General features: G+C 44.9%; 1 non-coding gene across 1 annotated transcript; it reads right to left on the reverse strand.

Annotated features, from left to right (window-relative positions):
• Positions 1-19,920: 19,920 nt before the first annotated feature.
• On the reverse strand, positions 19,921-20,003 carry trnal-cag (transfer RNA leucine (anticodon CAG)). The gene has a single exon. It is a non-coding gene; the product is annotated as a tRNA-Leu (tRNA).
• Between the last annotated feature and the right edge of the window lie 548 nt (positions 20,004-20,551).

Below are 20,551 nucleotides of genomic sequence, written 5' to 3' on the forward strand. Positions count from 1 at the left end.
CAGCCATGATCTCATGAAATGGCGGAGCAGACTCGAGGGGCCAAATGGCCTACTCCTGCTCCTATATTTTATGGTCTTATTGTCTTATGATTGATTGACACTTCACTTTTTTCTCTCAGTTTCCATAACATAACCAATTTAAGTCAGCAGGTGTTCAAACGACCTCCAGCCCTCCTGGAATCGTTCTTGTTGCTATGGTGGTCTATGCTCTGATGTGTGATCTTTTACAATGTGTGAGTAACAATCGTTTTAACAGTCCTTCCTCCTTTTAAGAGTCCTTTTCTTTCAGACATGCTGAGGCCGATTTCGTCCCAGGCTTTCGTTTATCAGATGAATGTTTACTACACAGAGCAGCTGGGAAACTCCAGCCGTAAGTAATGGTCAGGGTCAGGTACACAAGACTGAGTGACTTTATTGTGCAGCCTCCAGGCATCACCTTTAGAAATGTCAAAATTAAATCCACAAGAGTGTTACCCCAGAACAAACATGAACTGTCTGGCCTGCTTCATCTGCTGCTGTTCTGCTGGTCAGCACTCTCACACACTGCAGGCTGATTACACAGTTTTTTTGCTGATTTAATGCTTTCTGAGTTCTATACTCACTCCCGCCTCCACCCTCCTGTCACTTTATTTTTTGTCCATGTTTCATCCTGTCTGTTCTCTGTTTATATCATTTATCTCTGTTTATTTTCTGTTTGTTTTTCGATCTTGTTATTTCCACTTCTACTGTAATTTCAGTCTCTGTCGCTGTTTATCTCTCCATCTTTTTCTATCTTGTTATTTGCACTTCTACTGTAATTTCAGTCTCTGTCGCTGTTTATCTCTCCATCTTTTTCTCTCTTGTTATTTGCACTTCTACTGTAATTTCAGTCTCTGCCGCTGTTTATCTCTCCATCTTTTTCTCTCTTGTTATTTCCACTTCTCCTGTAATTTCAGTCTCTGTTACTGTTTATCTCTCCATCTTTTTCTATCTTGTTATTTCCACTTCTACTGTAATTTCAGTCTCTGTCACTGTTTATCTCTCCATCTTTTTCTATCTTGTTATTTCCACTTCTCCTGTAATTTCAGTCTCTGTTACTGTTTATCTCTCCATCTTTTTCTATCTTGTTATTTCCACTTCTACTGTAATTTCAGTCTCTGTCACTGTTTATCTCTCCATCTTTTTCTATCTTGTTATTTGCACTTCTACTGTAATTTCAGTCTCTGTCGCTGTTTATCTCTCCATCTTTTTCTCTCTTGTTATTTCCACTTCTACTGTAATTTCAGTCTCTGTCACTGTTTATCTCTCCATCTTTTTCTCTCTTGTTATTTCCACTTCTACTGTAATTTCAGTCTCTGTCGCTGTTTATATCTCAATCTTTTTCTATCGTTTACTCTTGTTTTTTTTTCTAACGCCACCTTCTCTCTATCTCTCCCTTTCTCTCTGTCTCTCTGTCTCTTCGTCGCTGCCTATCTTCTCTTGCTGCCTCTCTTCTCTGTCTGTTTCCCATCTGCCCCTCTGACACTCTCTCTCTCTTTCTCTCTCTGACTTCATCCGTCTTTTAGTCTTTCCACCTCTGTCTCCGGATCCTTCTCTCTCTTTCTCTTTTCCTCTGTCTATCTCCGCCTTTGTTTCTCTCTGTGGATCTACTTTTCCGTTATCTTACTATTCATTTCTTCCTCCTTCCCTTTTCATCTGTCTTTGATCCATTCTCTTTGTTTCTCACTCTCTCTAGCTCTGCTTCTGTCTACTTCTTTCTCTCTGTTTCCAGTTGACTTCTCGATCTCTTCGTTACATCTGTTTCTGTATTTCATTCTATTTCTTTCAATCTATGTTTTAATCTTTGTTATTCTCCATGCTTTCTATTCCACTTTCTCTCTTTATGTTACAGTCTTTTTATGCCTTACACTCTCCTGCTCTGCCTCTCCCTCAGTTTCTAATTATTTTGAATTGATTTCTTCGGTCTCTATTCCTCTCTGTTTCTATCACTTTGTAATTCTTCATCAGTGTCTCACTCTCGTTGCATGCATGTCTGCTCTCTCTCTCTCTCTCTCTCTCTCTCTCTCCCTCTCTCTCTCTTTCTCTCATTACATATGCATATATATCTGCTTTATTTCTCTCTTTATTATTCTATCCTGTCTCAATAACTCTCTCTTTATGTCTCTGGATATCTGATTAAATCTGTCGCTGCCCCTATTTCTTTCTATCTCTCTCTCACACACTTTTTCCCTTTTATGTGAATCTGTCTTAACTTTCTGCACTTTTTAAATTGTTACATTTCTTTTGTCCTTGAGTGTGTCTCTCTCTCTCTCCGTGTCTTCCTCTCTCTCTCTCTCTGTCTACCTTTCTCTCTATCTCTCCCTCCATGCTCTCTCTCCCTTTCTCCCTCAACATTTATGTGGGGTTCACCCATTCTAATCAGACCCCAAACAGCTATTTTGATTACCAGCTTTGCCCATTTATCAGGGCGGCCATTTAGTAGAAGTCCAGCTGAGCTCTTTAGTGCCGTCATTTCGAGCAACAGTTCATGTGCCGTCCGTGGAGCAAATCCTGTCTGAAAGGGTCAGATTATCAATAAAATATAATATCAGAATCAGATTTAAGATCATTTCAAGGGTCTCTGCTGCTAATATAAAATGTTCTTTCCATCCCCCGGGAAGTGTAGGGGATGGAGTATGAAATGGGATTTAGTTCTAGTGCTTGAAACCCTTCAGCTCTTTCTATGATTTCACTAATTTAACAATTAGATTGAATGGGTATTTCACCGCGTTCTTCAGATCCTCTCTGAATTTGGTCTGAGTCAGGACATAAATACAAGTGTTTGTGCAGGTACTAAGAAGCTGCAGCATCTTTGCTGTGTGATCTGTGACATAAACAGGGTCAGTGTTGGAGTAATAATAACGAATGTCTGCAATTCGCAGATAAATATAAAATACAACCTGTGTCAGCCACAACAGTATAAAACTGCCCGATATACTGAAGAGTAAAATGATGGATTTCTTTCGGTTCTCCATCTCTGGGTCCTTGTGATTCTCTCCATTGCTCTTGCCCCTGAGTTCCCTGCGGACTCGACTGGCCGCGAAAATACGCCTGACCGTCAGTGCATTGAGCAGTATGATCAGACAGAAAGGGACACAAGGGGTTAAAATGAGATGAAACATGTTAAATGCGGCCCATGCGGGGGAAGAACGGAAGCTCAGTTTAGTCTCACAAAACCAGGGAAGATTATCAATTATATATAAAGGTTCAAATGTAAAGTACCAGGGGACACTCTCGAAAAAGCCCAGCACACTCACTGTTCCCAGAACCACAGCCGCCGTTCTCTCGGTGCAATATTTAGTTTTCAGCTTCAGACAACAAATGGCCACAAATCGATCAAAGGTGAAAGTGACTGTGAACCAGACAGAAACCTCCGTGGCTGCATTACTTAAGAAGTAAATAAAGCTGCAGACGGGAGTAATGTCCAGGAATGACATTGGGAGATACATCACATTAATCGCGCCCAATATCGGATGAGTGATAACGACCATGAGATCGGCCACTGCCATTCCCACCAGGTAGACACTGATACATTTGGAGAGACCACACTTGCCTCGGGACAGGATCACAATCGCCACCAAGTTAACTGTAAGAGAGAGAAAAGGAAGCAGAGAAATTACTGATCAGACCTGGAGACAAAGCAGCAGTTTGAGAGGATCTGGGGTGAAATTTCCAGCTTTGTTGCTGCATCGAATGGTGGAAAGTGATTGATTGACCTGGGCAGCGCTTTCGGGCAGAGATATGTTTTTAAACACAATGATCAACAATGAATTGGGAGGTGGATACAGAAATTGAATAAAGTGAGCACTGGATCCACTGGAAGGGCTGAGTGAGGGCGCAGTTCCAGTGGGGAAGGGAGAAGAGGTTTTACACACCGGGAATCCAGCGGATTAAAGCCAGATTTGGGCTCCAGGTGGACGGGAAAGAGAGGGAAGGGTCGGGAACGTAAGGGCATTGGGGGAGGTGCAACTGGTTTGTTGCATTGGTTAAAGAAAGCACACAGGGGCTGCCAGCAAAAAGGAAAGGCAGCTGGATTCCGAGCCAGTGAGTGCGATTGGGAGGGAGACAAGGAAAAGGACATGTCGGAGCTGGAGGTGAGTCAGGAGCAGATGGATTGGGAAAGTGGACAAACTGAAGCAACGGATGAGGAAACAGAGGATTCAATGCAGTGGGAGGAGAGGCTGGGATTCACAGGGAGAGACTGCAGCAGAGTGCGAGAGCAAATCTAATCTATAGGTCCCACGAACACAATCCAACTAATACATTCAACAGTTCATTTCTGTGGTTATTGGTGTCAGGAAATCTGTGTTGGGTATAAAATGTGTTCAATAAATTTACTTTGTAATTCAATTAAAATTAAATTTAAAAGTATTAATTAAATCAACCTCGTTGTTTATTGAAGTCAGCCGAGCTTTAAAAATACAGGATCCGAATAATTCATCTCGATCAAGAAATTACTGATTCTATTCGTGAATTTTAAATATGTTTAGTGTTAATGTGGAAAACAAGGAACATTCACAAAAACAGACTGAGGACCTGACAGGGATATAAACATGACGAGCGAGTCACACAATAAAAACTCACCCAATCTGACCACATCATAATAACACCTTCAAATCACATTTTCTCTGTTTAATTGTACTGGAAGTTTCAGCAGTTCATTCTGATGAATTATTCACACCACAGCCTCTCGCTTTCCCTCTCAGTCGCGCTCTCCATCACTCACTCTACTCTCTTTCTCAATTCCATTTTCATATCCGATTAAATCCTATCATCCTGTGCCTGCATTCTGTTCACCAGCCCCGTGTTCCACCGATCCTATTCTCAGTGTTAGTTTGTTAAATAGTGAAGCCTCTGTGGAATAATTTAATGTTTCCACAGATCATTCAATTCTCCACCTGTTCACCTGCACTGTTCAATTCATCCACAAATCATGGAATGAACAGAATAGAATGCCTCTTCCAGACAGATCTCCCAATAATTGAGATTCCTTTTCCTGCAATTATAAAGTAAAGGGATAGATGGCGGGATTGTTTAATTAAAAAGACGCTAACATCAGACCTATCATCTGCAGATATATAGAAGGACTCCTGATTCCAGCAGATACAGTGCAAACTACGAATAGACGGACATACGAATCAAGAGAAGGATTAAGCCATTCGGCCCCTCGAGCCTGCTCTGCCATTTGTTAAGATCATGGCTGATCTGATTGTGACCTCAATCCTACTTTCCCGTCTACCTACTCTAACCTTTGACTCCCTTTTTAATCAGGAAACTATCGAACTCAGCATTAAAAATATTCAATGACCCTGACTCCACCGCCCTCTGGGGAAGGGAGTTCCAGAGACTCACGACCCTCGGAGAGAAAAAATTCTCCTCATCTCTGTCTTAAATGGGAGACCCTTATTTTTTAAACTGTGGGCCCATTTTCTAGTCTCTCCCACAAGGGGAAACATCATCTCAGCATCTACCCCTTCTAGTCCCCTCAAGATCTTATATGTTTCAATTTGACGACCTCTCATTCCACTAATCTCTCATGTATACAGGCCCAACTTGTCCAACCTTTCCTCCTCAGATAAGCCTCTCATCCCAGGAATCAGTCGAATGAACCTTTTCTGAACCGCCTCCAAAGCAACTAGTCTTTTCATAAATAAGGAGACCAAAACTACACACAGTATTCTCGATGTGGTTTCATCAATGCCCTGTACAAATGTAGCAAAACATCTCTACTTTTATATTACATTCCCCTTGCAATAAATGACAACATTCCATTTGCCTTCCTAATCACTTGCTGTACCTGCATACGAACTTTTTGTGATATAATGCAGATCCTCCAAGACCGAGAGAGCAGAGACTTAACACATTCCATCATTCAGGTGACTGTGTAAAATATGCAGGGTGAAAAATCAATTTTCCAAGTATAGCAGCAGAGTTACCACCGATTTACACCATTAACAGATGAGATGACGGCTTACCCGGTACTCCAATGGCTGCCAGAACAGGATAATAAATGCGTATTGTCTGATTCATTACTTCATATTCCATTCCTATGAGAAGCACTGACTTCTGTTGCCCTCTGTACCACGGTTCTGGAAGGCACTCTGAGCTGATCCATTCCAACAAGCCCTGATTTATACAGGGGATAAGTCTCCACTGACACGGTTATACTCCTGATCATTGCTATTAGTTACAGTCAGTTTAACAAACACATTACATCAGCAGCTTTGACTCCGATGTAAATAATGCGGTGAATGAAACACAAACATCTCAAAGCCCAGGTTATTAACTTAATCAGATCTCTCTGAGGAATAAAGTTTCAATCTGTTCTCATGCAGGACTGAACCAACAATAATGCGCGGGTCGATTTACAGTTTTTATGTAATTGTATTCACCATGTTCACTCCTAGAGATTCTTTATAATTTTGATCGATTTCTCCGCAGTGTGCACTGAACCCAGGGACACAAGCAGACCCGTTTCACTCTGTTCCTGCAGTTTCCCAGTTAAAATATGAATTGTGAGTCTCTGACACGAGGACAGTTAAAGGGCAGGTTGAGGATTGCAGCCTAGAAATGACTGTGGGTGATATTAGGGGACGGGCACTGAACGTGTCCCATTGACATTCCTCTCTCCGCTATTTTATTGTGGATGTTTACCCGTTTATTCTACATTGGTTAACGGCTCCACTAAAATAGGTCCCGTGTAACACCGAGCTGAGCTCATGACCCTCCATCAGAAAGGCCCCGTGATTCCCTCACCCGCCTCGGTTCCTTCCTCATCCCGTTGCGCACTGAAACCCTTATCAATGCCTTTGATCCCTCCAGACTCCATTCCTCCAATGCACTCCCGGCCGGCATCCCAACCTCCATCTTCCATAAACGTCAGCTCGTCCAAAACTGCGTGGTCCGTGTCCAACCAGCACCAGGTCCTGCTCGGCCTCAGTAACCCTCACTGACGTCCGATCCCATATCCATTACATTTATCATGCTCATCCTTGGGTTCAATCCGCCCCATGGCCAACCATTCCCCATCTCCACACCTACAGACAATGCACCCATCAACTCCTCATTCATCGGTCAATGGCCTCTTTTGCTGGGACTACCTTCACTTGGTTCCATTCACCTATCTGATCAGAGTCAGGAGAAGCTTCTCTTCCCACCCTATCACCTTAATCGCTGACGTTTCTAAAGGTTCAATCCTTGGCTCCCTCCTCTTCCTCATCTACATGCTGCCCTTTGGTGACACAGTCCACAGACACGGACCAGCTTTCAGGTGAACGCTGAAAAAACCACCGCCTCTCTTGACCCTTCCAATATCTTTGTGATGTCAGACCCACATCCTGTTTGAGTGGAGCCGCAATTCCCTCCAGTTAAACATTGCGCAGTCATGATCTTTGGCTCCTCAATCTCCACATCCAAGCCAAGGATTCTATACCAAACCTGTTTTTTTTTTGATTGGTGATTCGTTCAACAATCACCCAAGCCCTTAATGAACTGCATTGGATTCCAGTTTCATCCTTTCTTGCAATTAAAATCCATCAGGCCTCACCCCTCCCTGACACTGCAGTGTTGTACTGAGGGAGTGCAGTACTTTTGGAGGGAGCACCGTACTGTCAGGGGTTCAGAAGAACATAAGAAATAGGAGCAGGAGTACACCATACGGCCACTCGAACTTGCGCTGTCATTTAATAAGATCATGGCTGATCTTCGACCTCAACTCCACCTTCCCACCTGATCCTCGATTCCATTCGACTCCAAAAATCTATCAATTTCAATCTTGAATATATTTAATGACTGAGCATCTGACGTACTATGGGGGAGAGAATTCTAAAAATTCACCACCTTCTGAGTGAAGAAGTTCCTCCACATCTCAGTCCTAATGGCGGACCCCTTATCCTGAGACTATGTTCCAGACTCTCTATCCAGGGGAAACATCCTCTGTCCATAGGAAACATAGGAACATACGAACAGGAGTAGGCCATTCATCCCCTTGTGCCTGCTCCACCATTTGATAGGATCATGGCTGATCTGTGATCTCGCTCCATGTACCTGCCTTTGGCCCATATCCCTTAATACCTTTGGTTGCCAAAAAGCTATCTATCTCACATCTAAATTTAGCAATTGGGCTCGTATCAATTGCCGTTTGCAGAAGAGAGTTCCAAACTTCTACCACCCTTTGTGTGTAGAAATGTTTTCTAATCTCGCTCCTGAAAGGTCTGGCTCTAATTTTTAGACTGTGCTCCCTAATCCTAGAATCCCCAACCAGAGGAAATAGTTTCTCTCTATCCACCCTATCCGTTCCCATTAACATCTTATAAACTTCGAACAGATCACCCCTTAACCTTCTAAACTCTAGAGAATACAACCCCAATTTGTGTAATCTCTCCTCGCAACTTAACCCTTGACGTCCGGGTATCATTCTAGTAAACCCACGCTGCACTCCCTCCAAGGCCAATATGTCCTTCCGAAGGTGCGGTTCCCAGAACTGCTTAAAGTGCTCCAGGTGGGGTCTAACCAGGGTTTTGTATAGCTGCAGCATAACTTCTGCCCCCTTGTACTCTAGTCCTCTAGATATAAAGGTCAGCATTCCATTAGCCTTCTTGATTATTTTCTGCACCTGTTCATGACACGTCAATGATCTATGGACCTGAACCCCGAAGTCCCTTTGGACATCCACATTTTTTAACTTTTTACCATTTAGAAAGTACCCTGTTCTATCCTTTTTTGATCCAAAGTGGATGACCTCACATTTGTCCACATTGAATTCCATTTGCCGCAATTTTGCCCATTCACCTAATCTATCAATATCGCTTTGTAATTTTATGTTTTCATCGACACTGCTTACAATGCCACCAATCTTTGTGTCATCAGCAAACTTAGATATACATATACCCTGTCAAGCCCTTTAAGAATTTTATACGTTTCAATGAGATCACCTCTCACTCTTCTAAACTAAGGAGAATGTGGACCCATTCTTCTCAATCTCTCCTCAGAGGACAACCTTCTCACGACAGGAATCAATCTAGTTAACCTTCGTTGCACCTCCTCCAAGGCTAATATATCCTTCCTTCGATGAGGACATCAAAACTGTACACAGTAGTCCAGGTGTGGTCGCACAAAAGCTCTGTACAATTGTAGCAAGACTTCCTTACTCATGTACTCCAAACCCCTTGCAATGAAGGCCAACATGCCATTTGCCTTCCTAATTGCTCGCTGTACCTGCATGTTAACTTCCTGTGTTTCGTGGACAAGGACACCATAATCTCTCTGAACATCAACATTTAATGGATTCTCATCATTTAAAAAAATATTCTGTTTTTCTATTCTTCCTACAAAAGTGAATAACGTCACATTTCCCCACATTATTTTCCAACTGCCACCTTTTGCTCACTCACTTAATCTGTCTATATTCCTTTGCGGACTCTTTATCTCCTCCTCTCAACTGACTTTCCCACGTAGCTTTTTATTGTCAGAAGAATTACCATACATTGGTCAGTACTCAGGGAGCGCAGTAATGTCGGAGGGTCAGTACTGAGGGAACACAGTGCTGTCGAAGTGTCAGTAATAAGGGAGCGCAATGCTGTCGGAGGATTACTGCTGAGGGAGCACAGTACTGTCAGAGAGTCACCACTGAGGGAACACAGTGCTGTCGGAGGATCACTTCTGAGGGTGCACGGTGCTGTCGCAGGGTCACGACTGAATGAGCGCAGTACTGTCGGAGTGACAGTACTGAGGGAGTGCAGTACTGTCAGAGGGTCAGTACAGAGGGAGAGCAGTGCTGTTGAAGTGTCAGTACTGAGGCAGCACAGTGCTGTCGGAGGGTCACGACTGAGAGAGCACAGTACTCTCGGAGGGTCACCACTGAAGGAGCGCAGTACTGTTGGAGGGTCAATACTGAGGCAGCACAGTACTGTCGGGGGGTCAGAACTGAAGGAGCACAGTGCTGTCGGAGGGTCACCACTGAGAGAGCACAGTACTATCGGGGGGTCAGAACTGAAGGAGCACAGTGCTGTCGGAGGGTCACCACTGAGAGAGCACAGTACTATCGGGGGGTCAGTACTGGAGGAGCACAGTGCTGTCGGAGGGTCACTACAGAGGGAGCGCAGTACCATCGGGGGGTCAGTACTGGAGGAGCACAGTGCTGCTGGAGGGTCACTAAAATGTTGGCCTGGCTGTCCTCCATTTTGTCCAAGGTTGGTGGCCAAGTTGGCCTCCATTTTGTCCAATGAGGTAGCCAAGCTGGCCTCCATTTTGTCCAAGGTGGTGGCGACGCGGGCCTCATTTTGTCCGGCATGGGAGCCGCGTGAGCGGCGACTTTTTTTAAAATGCTGGTCGCGCTCGCCCCCATTTTGTCCGGGACGGACTCCCCGCTGGCCTCCATTGGGTCCAAGCCCGGCTGCCGTACCTGCAGCCGTGCTGCCCCTGTGCAAATACACTTCCAAATATACAAATACATCATAAATATACAGGTAATATATCTATATATTATAAACACAAGTTGTTGTTGGTGGTGGTGGTGGTCTGATGATAAAGACCACCACTCTGGCATGACTAGGTGCAAGCTGGTAACCCTGGCTGCACCCTGGCATCATTCTGGGTTGACTGCGGGATCACTGGGGACACTCGGTTGGCTACTTGCCGCCATCTGACAGGTGGGGGGAGTTTACAGACCAGCTGGATTGGACGTGCTGCATCTGCTCGGCCAGCGTGGCCAGACCCAATCTTTTCAGTGTGGTGGACAGTTGGAAACTCAGCACGTAGTGACACTTGGTTTTTGCGTACTGGGGGTCAATACATATCCCGAGGCAGCCACACACAAAGGTCTCCATCAGGATCAGAGCGGCGTGGGGGACACACTTCCCCCTTTATCTGGGGTCTTGTACATTGTGTCCCTGTGGACATGTTCTGCCTTGGGCCTTCAGGTAAAGTGGAAGATAGCTCGGGTGACTGTGACGGCGGATCGGCGCAGAACGGGCCAGACCCTGGCCATGTGGAGAAACACCGCGAGTACCTCACACCTTATCACCAGGTTCCTGCCGGTTATGGAGAGGAAGCGCCCCACCAAAGTACCAATCTTCTGTTTGGCCTTGGCGACCCACTCCTCCCAGTTCTTGGTGCAGGTCAGGGGACCCCCGAACCAGATCCCCAGCACCTTCAGGTAGTAGGACCTGACGGTGAAGGGGACAAGGGACCGGGCCTCCCACCTGTCAAATAACATGGCTTCGTTTTATTTCGGTTCACTCTAGCCCCCGAGGCCAGCTGGAAAAGGTCGCAGATGCCCATCAGTCTGTGAAACGACCTCTGATCGGAGCAAATGTTGGTGACGTCGTCCATGTACAGGGAAGCCTTAACCTGAGAGTCTCCGCTGCCTGGGATCGTCACCCGCCCCCTCCCATCCCGATTCCTGCGTTCTTCCTGATGGACACAGCAAACGGATCGATACAAGACATGAACAAGACCACGGAGAGAGATCAGTTTGCCTGACTCCAGATCTGATTGGAACGCTCTCCGATTTCCACCCATTGATCAGGACTGCGCTGCAGATGTCTGTGTGGAGCGCACGGATCCAATCGTGGATTCCCTCCTCAAACTACATTTTGGAGAGCACGTCCATTATGTTCATGTGGGATATTCTGTCAACGGCCTTCTCCTGGTCGAGGCTGATGAACCAGGATTTCACCCTCCTGTTCTGCACATAGGCTATCGTATCCCTGTGTATAAATTCTAACCCTCTAGAATTTAAGCCCTTTGTTTGATTTACCCTTTTAACCTGTGTCGCTAATTTTAGTGATTTGTGTAATTGTGCCCCAATATTTTATTCTTCTCGTACATTCTGTACAATACAGGGTGAAATGGCCTTACCCGGTGGCCTTTCCCTGTAGAGCCTTTACGTAGGTCACAACTCGCTTCATTACATCTCTCATGGTGTACTCCTGTTCCTTGGAGTGTGTCAGTCGGCAACACTCGATCACGGACAGCTCCATCAGCTGGGAGACCAGCAGGTTTCGGGCGCACCAAAGGGCCTCATTCACCGAGTTGATGGTCTTCCAGCAGCAGTTCATATTTGTCCCTTTGTGCGTCCTGGGGAACTGCCCATAGAGCACAGCATCCTGTGTTACTGAGGTGTTGGGGATGAACCGGGACAGATAAAACGCATCTGTCTCCACAGTTTCTGCACCAAGGGGCAGCTCACCAGTAGATGGACGACGGTCTCCTCCCAGCCGCAGCCTCGAGGGAAGCTCACGGTGGTGCTGAGGACAGTGAACTTACTGCTGATTGGAGCAAACGTCGGTGACGTCGTCCATAACCTGAGACCATCCGCTGCCGAGGACAGTCACCCCCCTGATATCTGCATCCTATCTGATGAACGCAGCAAACTGCTCGATGCAACATACGATCAAGGCCACGGAGAGAGGACAGACCTGCCTGACTCCAGGTCTGATCAGAGAGCTTTGTGACTCCTGCCTGTTGATTTGGACTGTGCTACGGATGTCTGTGTAGAGCAGTCAGATCCAATTGCGGATTCCCTCCTGAAAAAATATTTTGGAGAGCACGTCCATCATGTACGTGTGGGATATTCCGTCACAGGTCTCCTCCTGGTCCAGGCTGATCCCTGAGCAGCACAAGGCTATCAGAGATCTTCCTGCCGGGTACTGTACAGGTCGGATCCGGGTGGATCACCAGATCCAGAGCAGACTTGAGCCTATTGGCGATGGCCTTAGACAGAATCTTGTTGTGTGAAGAGCGGCTCCTCAGTGTGAAGTGACAGCGGCCCTTCCTTCCCCAGTGAGAGAGTGAAGAGCAGTTTGTGTGACAGATGGATAGAGATATATATATATATATAGATAGGGAGATGGATAGATAGATCGATGGATAGATAGATAGATGGAAAGATAGATGGATAGAGAGATACACAGATAGATAGATAGATGGATAGAGAGATAGATGGATAGATAGATACATTAAAGGCAGTGGAGAGACAACGATACATACGAATCGGCCGAAGGAGATTTAAATTGATTTTTAATAAGGTGAAAATAACAATGGATATAGTTGAAAGAGATAAAGGAACATAAAATTAGTAGAAAGAGAGCACGATAGAGAGATTTATAAATAGAGACAGGGTTATAGATTGGCAGAAGTAGCGATGGAGAAGTGGAGTAAGTTGGAACATTGTAGGGGATGGGGGGGTGGTGGGGGCGGGGAGTGGGTGCAGGAATAGTCCGTCTTTTTGTGATAGTTTAATTGAAATGTATTGAGTCAATTGAAGATCAATTAGAAATGGGCAGCTACAAATTTCCCAGTACAAACTCAAATCCCCCTCGCCCCAATAAAGCTATGCTGGTGAAGAAACAACTCGATTCAAACCCAAAACTGAACTGCAACAAATCAGGAAAGGTTCCTTGAAAGGAATCCAGTGATGAGCTTGAGACGAAATGTGCTGGGGATGTTGTACTGAATTAGGCCGACCATGGAAGGCCCTGCGGTGATATTACGTACCACGTGTTTCTCTGCTCCAATGTTGAGAAAAGACTCGAAATTAATTGAATACAACTGCAGTTCCTCAACGGGACTTTCTCCTGCAGTTTAATATCCTCTTAACAGAATCGCCGCCTGTCAAGGTCAACCTGCTTGTCCTGATCGGACTTTGACATTTCAGTTATTGATTTGTTTTGGGGTACTGGATTAGTTTGAGCTACTGTTTTGGTTTGAGAATGTCTATCAGTTTGAGGTGTTATATTCGTTTGGGGTATCTGTATTGTAAGGAAAGAGTTAGTCTTTATATTGAAGTAATATTAAACTTTAGCTTTTGCCTCTTAAGTAAGGAAGTATAGATCTCTGTTGGGAGAATGAAACTACAATCATAAGACAGATTTGCTTCATTTTATATATGCATGCATATATTTAATATAGAGACGAGTAGATTCTGAAGTCCAGAAGCTCTTGGATTGTAACTGATATCATAATACTCGTAAGTTTAATTATCCTTTTGATATAAACAATTACCTGACAATCATAACAAGGCATTTAAATCATTCAGAGCTGGTGTATATGTGTGTCAGACAGCATTGTGTGCTATTCGTCTTACCAGCTTCACAGGGAAGCAGGAGAGGTGTGACATCTGTATGATTGCTACGTATCATTCCAAGCTGATGCAGCGGGAAAGGGCTGTACTGGGGAGAGATAAACACCATTCTGCTCTCTGGTCAATGGGCAAGGCCATATGTTTTAACAAACAAGTTCAAAATTTATAGTTATAATTAATGCCTAAAGCAGAACACCTGGCTTGCGGAAGGAGCCTGTTTGCACCACAAGGCGACATCTAGTGGAGGAGTGTAGTTAGGTGATGAGGGAAGTGATACTCTGATAACATGGAAAATGCTGGAAACCCTCAGCAGGTCAGGCAGCATCTGTGGAGAGAGAAACAGAGTTAATGTTTCAGGTCAATGACCTTTCATCAGAACCAAGTTGGGCAGTTGTGTTAGGTAATAGCATGAAACATAGGAATTGTTTCACTCATGTGGGGTGATTTGGTTAGTTTTCTGTCTTTGGAAGTTCGAGATCAAAAGTAAATTCGTTCAAATCCGGGACCTCTCACATATTTGGACTAACAACCGCCAAAGCGAAAATCATACCCCTTGACCAACGAGCCCACTGATAAAGACCAGTGCACTCAAGAGCCAGCCATCGGAAAACCCTTTTTGGTGGCTATCGTTGATCAGCAATTATGAGGACAGGTTGCATGGACTAGATTTGCATTGCCTTGAGTATAGAATATTAAGGAGTGATCTAATTGAGGTGTTTAAGATGCTTAAAGGATTTGTCAGGGCAGATAGAGACTATTTCCTCTGGTGGGGAGAGTCCAGAACAAGGGGGCGTAACCTTAAAATTAGAGCTGGTCCATTCAGGGGTGATGTCAGGAAGCACTTCTTCACACAAATGGGAGTGGAAATCTGGAACTCTCTCCACCAAAAAACTGTTGAGGCTGGGGGTCAATTGAAAATTTGAAAACTGAGATTGATAGATTTTGGGGCTTATTCAGGAGTTTAATGACTGACATTTTTTCCCTGTGATTGTATAATTTCGATCGATGAAATGTTCGTGAAAAGAGTCAGTGTAAAGAGAGTTAGCAGTTCATGTTTTCCCCAGACACTTCCTTCAGCCCTGAGACCGAAAAGTTTGTCGTTTCCGTAGTGGAGCGGTTATCATGTTCACTGGTTACACGCAGAAAATCCCCGATTTGACCTCGGGGGGAAGCATTTTGTTGGGACATGCTCCCCACAAACCTCCAGGGTCGAGCTTCTTCAAGCGTGAAAGGGGCTACAAACCCTTTTAAATTTAACAGCGGCTGCACCAGATTCCTGGTATAATAAGCATTAAAGATTTTTAAGCAGACTCCTAAAATACAGTATGTAAAATGGGAAGGGATAAAAGTTCATGACATGCACAGCACAAAGATTTATTAACGTTTTAATTGTCACTTGGCAAACAAGTTAGCATTTCCTTCAGTGTGCAACAGAATGTATTAATGGTGATTAAAAAAAAACATTAAGTGACACGCAGACCTGAATTATTTTTGTGCAATGAACTATTCCCAATCACTGGGGAATACTGCATCAAACATACATCGGCCGTTCCTTCATCGTCGCTGGGTCAAAATCCTGGAACTCCCTTCCTAACAGCACTGTGGGAGAACCTTCACCACACGAACTGCAGCGGTTCCAGCAGGCAGCTCACCACCACCTTCTCAAGGGCAATTAGGGATGGGCAATAAATGCCGACCTCGCCAGCGACGCCCACATCCCATGAACAAGTAAAAAAATACCAGTTCTGGCCTCTTGCGCATCCCCGATTTTAATCGCTCCACCATTGGCGCCTGTGCTTTCAGCTGCCTCGGCCCTAAGCTCTGGAAATGCCTCCTTAAACCTCTCCGCCTCTCTCTCCTTTAACACATACCTTAAAACCTACCTCTTCGACTAAGCTTTTGGTCACCTGTCCCCATATCTCCTGATGTGGCTGAGTGTCAAATTTTGTTTAATAACGCTCCCGTGAAGCACCTTGTGACGTTTTACTACGTTAAAGGCGCTCGACAAATGCAGGCTGTGTCCTTTGGTTATCGACCCTCCTGCCAATGGAAACAGCTTCTCCCCATCCATTCTATCAAAATCCCCTCATAATTTTGAATACCTCTATTAAATCTCCCCTTAACCTTATTTTGCTCGAAGGAGAACAATCCCAGATTGTCCAGTCTCTCCACATAACCCATCCCTGGACACGATGCAAGGCGGAGGTTTGCAACCAGGTTTGCAAATTATTGCCAGTCGGGAGCTGGACAAATCGAAAGGAACCGAAATGACAAACAGCTTTGTGAATATATAGATACGCTTTGGGAAACGGAATTGGAGCCGAATAAAAGACTGACCAGACAGGCGGCCAAGACGCAGCTGAGTCGGCATGTCCCCCTGGAACAGTTACTCTGATGTTGTGGATGAAATTAAGAGGTCGGAGCCATTTCAAGCGCTCCGTAGTTCCTGCAGATCAGGGATCAAAACCTGGCATCAGCGTCAGGACGCTCAGAATACTTTTTCTTTATTTGTTCATGGGATGTGGGCGTCGCTGGCGAGTCCGGCATTTATTGCCCATCCCGAATTGCCCTTGAGAAGGTGGTGGTGAGCCGCCTCCTTGAACCGCTGCAGTCAGTGTGGTGAAGGTTCTCCCACAGTGCTACTGAGTAACAGACACAGCACCGGTGGGCGCGCCGGTTGCAGGAGAGCTGGTTGGCGGTGATATCGATGCTGTGAGCGAGACCAGACCGTTTCCATGTTTCCACAAACAATGTCCCATCCTTTGTTTCTGGAAAAGTAACACTGATAGTTGTCAATTGCATTTCTGTGGCTGCAACTTGTAACTTTAGCTAGGTGACACGCTGCTTTAGTGTATCTTGCAAACACATGCATTGTGTGGTCTCTGTGGCGCAATCGGTTAGCGCGTTCGGTTGTTAATCAAAAGCTTTGGTGGTTTGAGCCCAGCCAGAAACGAAAGTTGCACCTTTTTCTTCCCACTTTCGGATTCATTGCCTCATTCTGATAGTCCTGAAGCCGGTGCCAGGTTTTAATTCCTGATCTGCAGTAACTGGGAGCACTTTAAATGGCTCCGACCTCTTAATCTCATTTCAAGTTTTCGAATGTGTGATTTGGCGACAAGAAAACACTCTGTGAACAATGTCATCTGAGCATGTCTGATTCGCTACAGTTCAAACTGCGGTCGGATATCAGGCACATGAAAAACAGTGAAATGTTTGTTTCGGCGCGATGCTCTGGGATTCCCTGCCTGACCATCTCCACCGATCCTTCTCTGCAGCCTTCCGAAATACAGCGCAGTGAATGTATCCCTGTGAAATCAGCTTGGCTGAGGCGTTATGTCCCGAACACGGGACTGCAAGCTTCAGGTTTCCGTCGTGTCGTGGTTATCACGTTCGCCGAACACGCGAAAGGTCCCCAGTTCGAAACCGGGCGGAAACCTTGTTCCCATTAAAAATTAGTAAATATTTAACGATTCACACTGCTGATTAAATGTGAACAAAGTCCACAACTTGCAGCCCGCTGAGAGGAGGCGATGAAAGACCCGTGATATTGGGGGTGAAGGCTGCTTCCAATTCTGTCCCACACCCGGTGGGACCTGGTGGAAATTTGGTAAGTCCTATCTATTCAACCAAGGTGGGATAAATGAAACGGTGTTTGAGAAACATTCATGTGTATAATAACATCCTGGATCCTGTCTTCAGAGTGCGAGGCGCAAAGGTCTGACTCCAGATCAAAAGTCTGCGTGTTCACATCACATCGGGGTCACTGTTTCTTTCACCGCTCACATGAGACTGGATAATTCCCGAATGAAGGTTTTAATTGCTTTTTCACAGAAAAGAAACAGGTGTTTGGCCGAAAACCTGACTCAGTACCGACCCAGTGGCAGGGAGGGGAGAGCCTGATACCCTCATTTATTTCATGCAACAAACTGACACGAACACTGGTATTGATTCAAAATCGACCTGCAGATGGACGCACAGAAGAAAGAGAACCACAGAAACAGACAACAACGACTTGCATATATATCTGTATACATTGCCTTTAACGTGGTCAGACGATTTAAGCTCGGTGAACTTGCTTCTGCTTTCTGTAATGTACTTGTCCATCCTTCAGAGGCCACGGGAAATATATTTTTTGCCTTTCGAAAAAAGACGCGAAAAGCAGAGACATGTTTTGTTTTCAACACGGCTGGTGAAATGGCCGGACTATCATAAATTAAGTCGCCTTTGAAACATTTAAAGGCGACTATCTAAAAATCACTTAGTGCAAATTTAAAATCACGGTCACTATTCATTTTGGTCTGAAAGAAATAACAATAAACATGTCAGTCAGTGCCCGCGGTGAGACGGTGTCGAACTTGTTTGTTGTGAAGTTCACCGCTGGGCTAAAGCTGACGCCGTTTAAAAAACGCGAACCCACTCAATGTAAAGGATGAGCTCACAAGCAACAGGTCCCGTCATCGTCAAACACCTCCTTTCTTGTTCAATGGAGGGAGCAGAGGCGTGTACATCATCAGACACCAGCAACTTTAAGAAATGGAACACATAAAGGCACAGATGCAAGTTCCAAATATTTTCAATGCAAAGTTATTTCACTTTATTTAAAGTGCCGTGAAGCTGAAAACGGGTCCCAGATGATTTGCGTTCACTCGTGACTTGTTTTCCAGTGTTTGTCCATCAGGTTTGCAATTCAACTTGTATTGGATATTGAAGATATTTCAGGATGATTGCACAACATACCATGTGTAAAGCAACCATCTTGATAACTTCAATCATCACACACTCTACATCGACGCTGCAGAGACCCCAGCACCCCTTTCAATATTGTTTTTCTTAACTCACAGTTTTCAAAAGGGAATTGGGTAAACGCTTGAATGGAAACTTTTGCAGGGCTATGGGGAAACAGCAGGCGAGTGGGACTAACTGGACAGCTCTTTCAGAGAGCTGGCACAGGCACGATGGGCCGAATGGCATCCGTATGGCGCTGTCTTATTCTATGATTCGATTAATAGATCAATTTCCGCCTTTCACTGAGCCTCCCTAAATGGAGCGCAGTAATCGTGTCCCTGTGAAATGAGCTCCTGAACAGTAATACGGAAATTAGCGTGGCTGAGCGGTTTGAAACTCTGGTTCGGCTCCTGGCAGGAAATTTCCTCTCTAAGTTTGATTAGTTTATCAATTATCTCCCCCCTTTCGATCTTAAATGTATTTACATATTTTTTGATCTCTTCTTCTACTGTCATGCCCACAATATTAGTCTCCCTGGTAAATACTGAAGCAAAGTGATTATTTAATATTTCTGCCATTTCGCTGTCATTGCCTGTGAGTTTGTCGTGTGTATCCCTTAGTGGCCCTATTCCTATCCTAAACTTTCTTTGGCTGTTGATGTGTCCAGAATACTTTGCTTTTTTTGATATTCCTTTTTGCCTTTCTAATAGTTCTTTCGACTTCTTTCCCATTCTTTTCACATTCCCCTATCTCCTTTATTGTCCAGTGTGGGCCTTTTTCTTTCGTTTCAATTTTACCCTTATTTCTTTATTCATCCCTGGTGTGTCATTTCTGGCTTGTTTGTTCTTGCTTTTTAGTGGGAGATATTTCTTCTGGACTCTATTGATCACCGTTTTAAATGTTTCCCACTGCTGTTCTATTTCTTTGTCCAGGTCATTAACATGTCAAACATTTCACCGTTGGAAACTTCTCAAGTCACATTTGCATGACAAAGCCAGTTGCTTTTGTGCGAGGAGCAAATCGACTTGGCAGTAAAATCAGCTGCAGCCCAATCCACAAATAAAATATTTCCACGCAATGGTAAAGATAACAAATGTCAGAAGTGGGACTCGAACCCACGCCTCCAGAAGAGACTGCGACCTGAACGCAGCGCCTTAGACCGCTCGGCCATCCTGACGACCGATTTCATGTTGCATTCTGCATCATTTCTGTACTGTTGGCCAGTGAAAGCATCATAAAAGTTTAAAATGTTACTCACCCAACGAAGGGCTCGAACCCACGATGAAGAACCTCGTGCTCTGTCCAACTGAGCTTGCCGGGCCTGAGCATTGTTCACCGCCTTATCTGTCATAACAGCAAGCAGGAGAAAGACTCCATTTCGAATTATTGCAATCAATTCTGAGGGACAGGATAAACTGTCCCTTCGAAAGGCACGGACGAATCAAGGACAGTCAGCATGGATTTGTTAAGGGGAGGTCGTGTCTGACGAACCTGATTGAATTTTTCGAGGAGTTGACAAGCAGGATCAATGAGGGTAGCGCAATTGATGTAGTCTCCGTGGACTTTAACAAGCCTTTTGAAAAGTTCCCACATGGCAGATTGGTCAAAAAAGTAAAGGCCCATGGGATACAAGGGAATGCGGCTTGTTGGATCCAAAATTGGCTCAGTGGCAGGAAGTTAATGGTCGACGGGTGTTTTTGCGGCTGGAAGGCTGTTTCCAGTGAG

The sequence above is a fragment of the Heptranchias perlo genome, unplaced genomic scaffold (genome assembly GCF_035084215.1).
Source record: "Heptranchias perlo isolate sHepPer1 unplaced genomic scaffold, sHepPer1.hap1 HAP1_SCAFFOLD_59, whole genome shotgun sequence".
Taxonomy (NCBI): domain Eukaryota; kingdom Metazoa; phylum Chordata; class Chondrichthyes; order Hexanchiformes; family Hexanchidae; genus Heptranchias; species Heptranchias perlo.